Genomic DNA, 4,369 nt, shown 5'->3' on the forward strand with positions numbered 1-4,369 from the left:
AAGCAGCCAAGCAATGATTCTCTCATCATTGATGTTTCTGTCTCTTCCTCCCTCTCTCTTCCTCTCTTGGAAATGTAACACAAATTTCCAAGTTGCCCGTGATGACCATATAGATACCAGGTGTGCTACATTAAGCTGACGTATGTTCACACATAAGTGACCATTTATAAAATATTGTGTAGGTTAAGTGGAAAAATAGAAAAGTTGCTAAGAGAGATCAAGTTTTTCCTTCCGCACTCAGAGACTCTCAGTGGTAGGAAGGGCTAAAGATGGAGGAAGGGGGGCGGGCTGAAAAACCCCCACAAGGTCTGGGTTCTTCACAAACCACACAATAGGCCACTGAAGACTTAAATTTCCTCTGGAGGGAAAAATATCCAGATTTCATCAAATTTGGCTGGGTTCCAGGAAATGATTACAAATAAACACAACCTCATCTTTTACTTGGGCATTTAATAAAGATATTGGTCTTGGTTCCATGTGGATGCTGCTTTATGTTGAAACGGAAGAAAATGGTTGGCAATAAAAGTCTTTTATCTGCGGCCCTTTGGTATTGATAATCCTATGGGGCCTTTGGACAGTGCTGGCAGGGTCACCGCTGGGCTTTTGTAGGTCAGGGCAGGACCTTGTTTGGGCAGAATTGAGAGGAGAGTTTTGAAATGTGACCTCCCCTAGGGTATGAAGGATGGGTTTAACGTTGCCAGTGGAAGCCAGTAGTACTGGACCGATCTCTTTATTACTAACAACACCTTCGTGTACAGGGGTGAACAGAGGAGCCCTTCCCACAGTCAGAGCCTTTGGGACTGAGAAGTGGGTTAGAGGCTAAGAAGGCGAGAGACTGCCATGGCTTCCACTCTCATGAGGGAGACTGAGCACAGAGAAGGAATAGGTCACAGGCAGTGCTGCAGTCTTTTTGCAACAAGGGTTCAGGAATTTGGAGAAAGGGCTGTGACATAAATGGATATACTAGACAAGAAATACAAATTTAGAAGGCATTGGGGGAGGGGGGACCAGACACAATTCCTACTCTCTAGTGGAGTGGTTTTCCAAATATCTGGACCCACGGCTTTTTATTTACACATTTTGCCCTTTAGCAAAGCAAACACGCATATCAAAGGTAAGGCTTGGTAAACAGCAAAAGATTATCAGGTTAGGGGATTGCCTAGAGCCATTCATTGTCTTGACAGAACAATCAGTGCATAGCCTTTAGTTCTTGCGAAAAGACCATGGTCCCTCAGCCTTCTGAGGACCTCTTGCATAATTATGACCTGCTGGTCTTAGCCTCCATCAGGGCAGGGCCACCAGTAGCAAGAAGGCAACAGAACATGGAGTTGGGTAATGAACTTCACAGGTGCACATCTGGTAGGAGGACAAACAAGGAATCCAAGGTCTGTCTCCCTTTTCACCAAGGTGTGGGAAACCTCTAGTTCAGCCGTGGGCAAACTACAGCCCGCGGGCCGAATCCGGCCCTTTTGAAATGAATAAAACTAAAAAAAAAAAAAAAAAAAAGACCGTACCCTTTTATGTAATGATGTTTACTTTGAATTTATATTAGTTCACACAAACACTCCATCCATGCTTTTGTTCCGGCCCTCCGGTCCAGTTTAAGAACCCATTGTGGCCCTCGAGTCAAAAAGTTTGCCCACCCCTGCTCTAGTTGGAACTTAAAGCTCCTATTTTAATTACTGTTGATCTCTAGCTCCTCACTAAACTGTGAACAACTTTGAAGGAGGCTCCCTTTCATATTACATGTCCATGGGCATTGAGTACTTGTCTAATGAATGAATACATCTTTATTCTAAAACAGAGGCTCCAAGAAATACAAGTATTAGCTCGAGGGCATGGCAAGTCCAGAACCTGGACCAAGGTTGGCATGCGTATCCCAGGTGATGGCCCATGCCATGTGTCCTCAGACTGTGAGAAGGACAAAGATGGCAGGGGCATTTGTCACCACCATTAGTCATTTTCCTTATCAACTAAAGCAGTGGTTCTCAACCAGAGACAGTGTTGGCCCCCAACCTTACCCAGGGGACATTTGACTAGAGCCATTTTTGGTCGGCTCACCTGGGTGAGGGGGTGCTACCAGCATCTAGTGGGTAAAGGCCTGTTGTTGCTAAGCATCCCAGCAGGCACAAACAGGGCCTCACAACAAAGAATTATCTGGCCCAAATATCAGCAATGCCACGGTTGAGAAACCCTGCTCTAAGGTCAGTATTAAAACCTTATAAGGAAAAGGGGGTAGTTCAGAGACAGCAAGAAAGGGGTTGTAGGACATGGGAGGCTGTGCCTTTGTTCACAGTAAGACTTGATGAGAGAGAAGGAGCTCTCTCTGTGCTGGGACAGAGGAGTCTCTGGCAGCAGAATCCCTATGTGGTGCCCCTGCCCCAGGCAGAGGACTTTGGGTCACCAGGGACCATAACTTCTGACTTTCACTTGCGTCTCTGTAGACTAAATTCTGGATTCTTCCTGAGATTTTGTCTAGCAATTTGCCATTTTCATTGGGCTTCAACAACATTTTATTTCACTGGTGGGGTGGAACATTTATCTTTACATAACAGCAGTCAACATGAGGATTCTAAACTGCAATGGTATTGGTTGAAAAAAGTTTTTAGAATACTTACTGTCAGTTTGAGAGGAAGGTCTACTTAATCTCAGAGAATTCCTATGCAATTAAGACTCATCCACTTTATTTAAACAGAGAAAAATAGTTTTGGAATCTTTATATTATTTCAATGGTTTTAGAGATTTCACTAAGTAGCTAAACCAAATTTAGGAAAATGTTATTCAGTTTCTCAAGGAAGTATTTCTCTCATTCGAGTCTTTCTGCTTCTCTCAATAGGGTTGGGGAGTTATCATTATAGCCATTTCATTGGGGCTTTTGGATAAGATGGGGTTTCATGGTTAAATAATACAAGAATATAAGGAACTTACATAATTTCACATATCAGTTTTCCATGAAAATCTACCCTGGCGTAAATTAGCCATTCTATGTGAGCTTCGTAAAAAGCAGAGCATTATGTGCTTTTTGTGTAGCTGGAATTTATTTACTTTTAAATTGGAAACTCAAGAAAGCAACTAAGGACTCTTTAAACCCAGATAGGTGATAAAATCTTAGCAACAGATCAAATAAAGATATCTGAATAACTGCCTGCCAGATAGAATGTCACAATAGTTCCTTAGCATTTTACATAACGACCTCTTCCAAGTTTAAATACCTCTTAACTTTCTGTTCAAAGAGAATAACAACAACAAAAATGCTGGCTTATTTCTTCTCTAAAAGTCTCAAATGAGTTTATATGGGGCTAAGCTTCAAATTTACCTTTACTAACTAGTCCCTTACTGTCACCTTCAGTTTGTTCTCCCCCGCCTCCCCCCCCCCCCCCGCCCCCGCCCCACACACACACCATGTTTTTCTTTGTGTAAGAGTTCTGAAAGAGCCATCTGTAATTCTAATCTTAGGTCATCTTTCATTCTTTATTCCCTCATTAAACTTTGTTTTAAATGGGTCTCAAAATTCTGTGACAGATTTTTGGTCAAGTTATTACCATGAAGAAGTACTGATTTTAAAAACTAGTAACTTAAAACTCTTTCTCTCTCTCTCTCTCTCTCTCTCTCTCTCTCTCTCTCTCTCTCTCTCACACACACACACACACACACACACACACACACACACACACACACACAGAACCACCACCACCACCACCAAATGGTCCACAAAACATTCTCCTTTCCTTCTGAAGATTAAACCTAAATGTCCAATAGGTAAAAATGGTTCTGAGCCCATTCTTCCATCCCTGATTAAGATGGGGGTGGCAAGAATTGGGGATAATATTAATTTAACCTTCTGGGCTTTCTGAGCAGATGTGGTGACTGACAGTTCTAGCTGCCTTCTTGTCCACTGCTTTGATGACACCCATAATAACTGTCTGTCTCATGTCACAAACAGCAAAATGGCCCAGAGGATAATCAGAGAAACTCTGAACATACAGGGGCTTTCTGGGAATTATATCGACAGATTTATATCAGAATCACCATGGAACGCTAATGATCTTGCGGGGGCCTTTGTTTCAAATAAACATGGAGTTTGGACAGAGAGAAGCAAGGAGCAAAGGGAAAAGCAGGAGGCCCTTTTAGACTTGGATGGGATCCTAAAGAGCATCTTTGCTAGTAAAGATCTGAGAAGTGATTCAAGTCCCCACAAAGCACCCACGTCTCTGAGACTATCACTCATAAACACAGATCCGTTGAGGCAAAGGTGTTATATTGTGGTTTTCTTTTCTATCTGAGGCTGTTCATCCACGAAACTAACATAAAGGTGTTGATTGCCCTGATTTCCAAGTTCAGGCCTATTTAGTTAAGTCCGTCTCCTTTG

This window comes from Myotis myotis, unplaced genomic scaffold (assembly GCF_014108235.1).
Source record: "Myotis myotis isolate mMyoMyo1 unplaced genomic scaffold, mMyoMyo1.p scaffold_m19_p_3, whole genome shotgun sequence".
In the NCBI taxonomy this organism is placed as follows: Eukaryota; Metazoa; Chordata; class Mammalia; order Chiroptera; family Vespertilionidae; genus Myotis; species Myotis myotis.